Consider the following 8,418-nt stretch of genomic DNA (forward strand, 5'->3'; position numbering starts at 1 on the left):
AAAAGATAAACAACGAGAGGGTAAGCAAAGCTTAGTGAATGCAATAATTATACCCATATATATATATATATATATATATATATATATATATATATATATATATATATATATATATATATATATATATATATATATATATATATATATATATATATATATATATATAATATACCGACTTGCAATCACTTACACATATACCGCATACACGATAGCAATACAATTAGCATATCATCTCAAGTACAAAGCTAATAATCTCCAACAAACCGCAACTAGCGTAATCAATAACATATAATCGACATAATGCAATATGCTACAAAATAATACAAAACTATGGTTAACCATTCTCGCGTCATGGTGCTACCGGCTCTTTGGTTCACACCATACGCATCGGTTATGATGCTACCGGCTCTTTGGTTCACATCACAACCCGAGTCATACTCGCGTTAAAGTGCTACCGGCTCTTTGGTTCACACTCTAACAACTCGTACCGTAGTGCTACCGGCTCTTTGGTTCACACTACAACACACGTACTATGACGCTACCAGCTCTTTGGTTCACATCATAGCACGCTGGCACATACTATGGTTGTGATGCCCCGTACAAAACCATCATGTACGAATCATCAACAACATGATCATTACAAGGTTAAGTACTATATGCGTCTTCAAAAAGAGTTTGCATTCATTAATAAAGTGATGTCTAAACCAACATCGAATGTTTTACAATCCAAAAGCATGCTTCACTAAGTAGAAGCAAATAATAAGTGTCTGTGACCACAATAGTCGTTACAAGTCATAGTTCAAAAGTACTAATATTTGAATGCAAAATAAAGTAGTTCATGCGATAATAACTCTAAGCAGCGGGTGTCTACAGCACGACTAGTACACAGCGAAGCTAACCTCAAGCACCTGAGAAAAACATGCTTAAAAATGTCAACACAAAGGTTGGTGAGCTATAGTTTAAGTATAACAGTATGTAAGGTAGGCCACGAGATTTCAGTGCTACAAAGAGCGTTTCAAAACAGTATGATAAAGTATATGTTAACCGTGGGCACTTGGTAACTAACTTAACGTTTATACCCCCTGAAAGTACACTTGGCAAGTGCGTATGTCTACGAAGTATTAAACACTCGTTAAATTCTAGCGCTACTAGCCCGAGTGGGGATGTCAAACCCTATGGATCCATATCTAAGATTCGCGTTCACGGTTCAAAAACCAATGATTAAACGTTACCGAGCTAAAGGGAATGTTTATGCCGTTGAATAACCCACACATATATAAAGTTTAAGTACTCGTGCCTAGTATGTAAAACATAAAATCCGCATGTATTCTCAGTTCCCAAAATAAGTTAAAGTAAAAAGGGAATGCTATAACTCACAATGATAATGTAGTCGTAAAGTCGGTTCGGAAAAGGTGTGCAAATAATCGGTCCGAAGGTCCTCAACCTAAGTCAAATAGTACTAAGTCAGTAAATCGTCCAAAAAGTTTTAAAAGTATGTAAATAAGATCTTAAGGGTCATCATCATTCATCATCAAACAAAAGGCATAAAGTAAGTTTCGTTTATGAAAGTAGTTTAAAACAAAGGCTGACTTCAGTCAGTCACCACGGCCTCTATCCTTACTGAATTAAGGTGAGACCAGTGGCCATGGCTCCGTATATGAGTCCTTTAAGTGTGGTAAAATTTACAGAAGCAAACTCATCTTCGTTTGACCGTGGTAACGGTTTAAGTGCGAGTAGGTCAGAAATTTCTGCACAACGTTAAAGGACATAGTGACGATCGGAGGGCCATAAATCCTAAACCGTAACTCGGATTAAGATGAGTCCTATATGAAAAGTTATCTACTCGAAAAGATATATTTGAAAATAATAACCACAACATCCCAGGTCTACTGGTCTGTTACAGAATCAGCAAAACAGTAGGGTTTGGACAGAAGCAGTAAGTTTAAGTGAGTTCCGGTGGTCTTGGTGCTTGATGTTCATCATGGTTCTCATCCTTGATGCATATAGCTTCAAGTGTACAACTCATTGATGTGTCTACATTATATCAACCAAGTCTTGACCATCATAACACTAGTGCAAGTCTAAGACATGAAGCATAACTCACTTAAGAGTTGCATGTAGTTTGAAGAACCAAAGTTACATCAAAGTCTTAGGTTTGACACTTACATGAACTATAAAAGAAATATTGAACTATAAACTTGAAAGTAAACTAACTAATCAAGATCTTAAGATGTGGAACATAGTTCTTAGTTAGATCTTGAAGATCCAAGACCCAAAAGTCTAGATCAAGCATAAGTATACAAAGTTATATTTAAAGAAAACTTATTTATATGTTCTTGGACTTTTAAGTTAACTTTTAGTTCCAAGAGATATGAGATCAAGACTAACTTGTAGTACTTGACCATTTAAACTAATTACATGAAAGTAAAGTTCAAGAAGAAGTAAACTAAGTAAACAAGTAAATTATTCATGGTTGTTCATACTTTAAAGATTCAAACCAAAGTTTGATCTTTAGAAAGTAAACTTTAAAGTTTACTTCATGAACTTCAAGTATGAGTTACAACACAAGAACTTTGAATCTTTTGACATAATGTATGTAGAACATAACTAGAAAGTTAGTTCTTGTATGTTCTTGAAAATACAAGATTAATATGAAGAATCTAACTAGAAAGTTGATTCTTGTAACAAGTATGTAACAACAACAAGTAAGTAACAATAAACTTCAAGTAACTTAAACAACAACCAAATACAAGTAGCAAACAATGAATGATGATGATAAATGGGGTGTTTGAAATCGGTTTCAAAAAGAAAAGAAGAAAGAAAGAAAGCCTTGTAACTTACAAAGTTTAGAGAGAAAGGAGAGGAAAAAAAAAGTATGCAAGTGTGTGTTTGGAATGAATGAAGTGTGAGAGAACTAGTAGCCAAGTTATCAAAATTTGAAAGCCAAAAACACCTCCCCATGAGGCCTAGCTCACGGCCAGCAGCAGAAAAAGAAGAGGGGAGGAGAAGTTCAATGGTTACTTGGATGAAAAGCTTACAAAAGATATATATTAGATGGGGTTTCATGGGGATTATATGTTAACTAGATTCTTAATGAAGTAACTAGCTAGTTTCCATGTACAAGTACTACTTACAAGTCTTATGGGCTAATTAAGTCCATTTAAAAAGGTAGGGTGGGCTTGGAAGCCCAATATTCAAGAGTCCATTACACTAATCAAAGCCCAAGTTCAATAATTAACAAATAAAGTCCAACAAAAGCCCAAGTAATTAACCAACAACCTTAGTTAATTAAAGTGATTAATAAAACTAATCATGAATGTAAATAATATGTGAAAATATTATTCGTGTAAGTTTCGTGTGTCACAAGGACGTTTCGGGCAATTAAAGTCAACTTCGGGCAATCATGGCAACATGTAAATGTAATAACATACATTCGTTTAATCACACGTATTAATAATAATAATTATTAATAAATAAACGTTGGAAAATCCAGGGTCGTTACATTACCCACCTGTTAAAGAAAATTTCGTCCCGAAATTTTAAGATGAGGTAGATGGAGGAGTCGGGAAAAGGTGAGGATACTTCCGCATCATTTGATCCTCTCGCTTCCAAGTAAACTCAGGTCCTCGTTTGGCATTCCATCATACTCGGACGATCGGAATCTTGTTGCGTTTCAAAGTTTTGATCTCACGATCCATAATCTCAGCTGGTTCTTCCACAAAGTGGAGTTTGTCATCAATCGTAAGTTCCTCAAGTGGTATGATAAGTTCTGGTGCAGCAAGACACTTCTTCAATTTCGACACGTGGAAGGTAGGATGAACTGAGCTCAATTGTGCTGGTAGATCCAAACGGTATGCAACGGGTCCAACACGTTCCAAGATTTCAAAAGGACCAATGTATCGTGGGTTTAACTTTCCACATTTTCCAAAACGGATCACACCTTTCCAAGGTGCAACCTTCAACATTACACGATCACCAATGTTGAATTCAAAGTCCTTACATTTAAGATCGGCATAACTCTTTTAACGATTGCGGGCAGTCTTAAGTCTAGCTTGGATCTGAGCAATCTTCTCGGTCGTTTCATGGACTACCTCGGGTCCGGTGATTTTCTTTTTGCCTACTTCGGCCCAACAAATAGGAGATCGGCACTTACGGCCATACAATGCTTCAAAAGGTGCAGCATTAATGCTAGAGTGATAACTGTTGTTGTACGAGAATTCAGCTAGTGGCAAATGCCTTTCCCAGGCCTTTCCAAAATCAATGACACATGCACGCAACATGTCCTCCAAGGTCTGAATCGTTCGCTCACTTTGCCCGTCAGTCTGTGGATGATACGCAGTACTCATGTCAAGACGAGTTCCCATGGCTTCTTGCAAAGAACGCCAAAATCTAGAAGCAAAAAGGGGATCGCGATCCGAGATGATCGATAAAGGTACACCGTGACGAGATACGACCTCCTTGATGTATAATTGAGCAAGTCTTTCCATTGTATCAGTTTCCTTCATCGCTAGAAAGTGTGCAGATTTGGTAAGGCGGTCAACAATAACCCAAATAGTATCGTATCCGCCCACCGTCTTTGGTAGCTTGGTGATGAAATCCATTGTTATCCTTTCCCACTTCCATTGTCGGATCTCCGGCTGTTGAAGTAACCCAGAAGGTCTCTGATGCCCGGCTTTAACCTTTGAGCAAGTCAAACACTTACCAACATAAGTCGCAACGTCCTTCTTAAGATTCGGCCACCAATACTATTCTTTAAGGTCATGGTACATCTTGCCTGCTCCAGGATGAATCGAATATCTCGATTTGTGTGCTTCATCAAGTATAAGGTTCCGTAGATCTCCATAAAGAGGTACCCAAATTCTTTCGGCATAACATCGGAGTCCAGACTCCCTAACCTCGAATCGAGAGACAAGTATGTTCAAATGTTCATGAGATATATTCTCCTCTTTGAGAGCCTCATCTTGGGCTACTCTGATCTGGCTGTTGAGGTTCGAATGGATGGTGATGTTCAGAGCCCTAACACGAAGAGGTGTCGTCCTCTCCTTTCGGCTTAAAGCGTCAGCTACAATATTGGCCTTGCCAGGGTGATAACGGAGTTCACAATCGTAGTCGTTGAGCGTCTCAATCCATCGACGCTGTCTCATATTCAGTTGCTTCTGATCAAAGATGTGCTGGAGGCTCTTGTGATCGGTGAAGATAGTGCTCTTAGTTCCATACAAATAATGTCTCCACAATTTGAGTGCAAAGACAACGGCTCCAAGTTCGAGATCATGAGTAGTGTAATTCCGTTCGTGAATCTTCAATTGGCGGGAGGCATAGGCAATAACCTTTGATCGTTGCATCAGTACACAACCAAAACCACTCTTCGATGCATCACAATAAACAACAAAGTCGTCACTGCCCTCAGGAAGTGATAGGATAGGTGCGGAGGTTAAATTATTCTTTAAAGTTTGGAATGCTGATTCGTGTGCGGGTTCCCAAATGAACTTCTTGTCCTTGTGAGTCAGCGCGGTCAAAGGACGTGCAATCAGAGAAAATCCTTCGATGAATCTTCGATAGTAACCGGCGAGACCTAGGAATTGGCGAATATGAGTCGGAGTAGTGGGGGTCTCCCACTTGCTGATGGCTTCAATCTTGGCGGGATCAACTTTGATACCCTGGTCGCTTACAACATGACCCAGAAACTGTACTTCCTTCAACCAAAATTCGCACTTGGAGAATTTGGCGTAAAGTTGCTCTTGTCTCAAGAGTTCAAGTACTAGCCGGAGGTGTTGCTCATGTTCTTCTTCGCTCTTAGAGTAGATGAGGATATCATCTATGAAGACGATAACAAACTTGTCCAAGTAAGGCTTGCAGACACGATTCATAAGGTCCATGAACACGGCAGGTGCATTTGTCAAACCGAATGGCATCACGAGAAACTCATAATGACCGTAACGGGTCCTGAATGCAGTTTTCATCAAGTCACTTTCCTTCACCCTCAAATGGTGATAACCGGATCGCAAATCGATCTTTGAGTAAACGCTCGATCCTTGTAGTTGATCAAAAAGATCGTCAATTCGTGGAAGAGGATACCGATTCTTGATAGTTAATTTGTTGAGCTCACGGTAGTCGATACACATACGGAAGGATCCATCCTTCTTCTTTACAAACAACACAGGTGCACCCCAAGGCGAGAAACTTGGTTGGATAAACCCTCGGTCAAGTAGTTCTTGTAGTTGGCTTTGTAATTCTTGTATCTCGGAAGGTGCGAGTCTATAAGGTGCGCGAGCTACAGGTGCAGCTCCTGGCACTAAATCAATCTGAAACTCTACGGCTCTCGGCGGAGGTAATCCAGGCAATTCTTCAGGGAAGTCATCGGAAAATTCGTTCACAATTCGAACGTCGTTCACGCTCTTCACCTCAGTTTCTACCGCTTTCACATGTGCTAGGACAGCAAAACGTCCCTTCTTCATAATCTTCTGCGCTTTCACGCAACTAATGAGGTTCAACTTCGAGGTACATTTCTCTCCATAGATAACCAGTGGTTCGCCATCTCCTTGTGGTATGCGTAGTGCTTTATCTCCACAGATAATATCAGCCCTTATCTTGCTCAACCAATCCATACCGACGATCACGTCAAAACTTCCCAGTTCGATAGGTATCAAGTCAATTTCGAAATCTGCTCCAGCTATGTTGATAATAGCTCCACGACTAATATGGTCAACCTTTTCAAGTTTACCGTTGGCGACCTCGACAAGCATACTTTCTTTTAACGGGACTAATGACCAATTAATCTTATCGCAAAAATGTCTACATACATAACTTCTATCCGCACTAGTATCAAATAAGACAGAAGCTAAAAGATTGTTGATTTTGAATATACCTGTCACCAAGTCGGGGTTATCGCGTGCATCCCTTGTATTAACATTGAAAGCTCTACCACGAGGTGGTCCTCCGTTTTTTCGCTTATTTGGACACGCATTTCTGAAATGGCCCGTCTGTCCACATTCGTAGCACTTCTTCGGCCCATTGGTGTTTGGCTTCCCACTCAAAGTGGTGACCTTGCAGTCTTTCCCGATATGCCCAGCCCGTTGGCATTTCTCACAAACAACATTGCAATACCCAGTGTGGTGTTTGTAACACCTCTTGCATTGTGGTAAGGTTCCTTTGTAGTTCGGGTTGGAGTTGGTGTTGTTGTTGGGGTTGGGGTTTCCACCGTTGTTGTTTCCTCTGAAACCCTCATGTCGTTTCGCCGGGTTCTGTTCATAGTTTCTTCCCCTGTTGTTGTTGTTGTTGTTGTTGTTGTTGTTGTTGTTGTTGTTGTTGTTGTTGTTGTTGTTGTTGTTGTTGTTGTTGTTGTTGTTGTTGTTGTTGTTGTTGTTGTTGTTGTTGTTGTTGTTGTTGTTGTTGTTGTTGTTGTTGTTGTTGTTGTTGTTGTTGTTGTTGTTGTTGTTGTTGTTGTTGTTGTTGTTGTTTTCCCATTTCCTCTTTTCGCTACTACCAGCCTCAAACTTAGCCTTCTCCGGCTCATCAATAATGATTTGGTTCATGAGAGTATGCGCCATGCGCATTGCTTCGGGAACATTCAGTGGTTTGGACGATGTGACGTTTCCTTTGATGGACTTAGGGAGTCCCCAGAAGTATCTCTCCATACACTTAAATTCCGGGGTGACCATTGTCGGACACATAAGAGCTAGTTCCAAAAATCTCCTGTTGTAGCCATCAAGGTCGTTCCCAACGGCCTTTAACTGCATAAATTCGATTTCCATCTTCTGAATTTCGGTTCTTGGACAATACTCATCAATCATAGCAGCCTTGAATTCCTCCCATGGCGTAGCATACGCCTCATCGATGCCTTTCGCTTGAGCTAACGTGTTCCACCACGTTAGCGCGCTGTTAGATAGCGTGCACGAAGCAAACTTGGTCTTGTTGTCCTCCGAATAGTTGCTAACTCGGAATACTGATTCAAGTTTCTCGAACCATCTGGTGAGACCAACCGGTCCCTCGGTTCCACTGAAGTTATGTGATTTGCAGCTCTGGAATTCCTTGTAAGTACACCTATTTCGAACGGGTGGGATAACCGGTGGTGGTGGCGGTGGAGCTTGGAGATTTCTTTCTGCTAGGGCTGCGGCTACACGTTCTTGGATCATCTCTCCAATTTGAGCAGCAGTAGGTGTGGATCGATCGTTAGCCATGATGTTCTAAACAAAATTTTTGACTCAAGTCAAAATCCAGCACGCAAGTAGTAATAATACAGTATATAGTGACCAACATGGAATCAAAACGTCACATGTTATTAAATAACGCATCTAGGTACAAATACCACAGAATCATCGTACAGTAATGTAAATAGAACATCGTGCAAGAATTAAATAACGCAAAGTTCCATTAATAATAATAAGTTCCGTACATCTGAATAAGTCCGTACAATACATA

The sequence above is a fragment of the Rutidosis leptorrhynchoides genome, chromosome 2, assembly GCF_046630445.1.
Source record: "Rutidosis leptorrhynchoides isolate AG116_Rl617_1_P2 chromosome 2, CSIRO_AGI_Rlap_v1, whole genome shotgun sequence".
In the NCBI taxonomy this organism is placed as follows: Eukaryota; Viridiplantae; Streptophyta; class Magnoliopsida; order Asterales; family Asteraceae; genus Rutidosis; species Rutidosis leptorrhynchoides.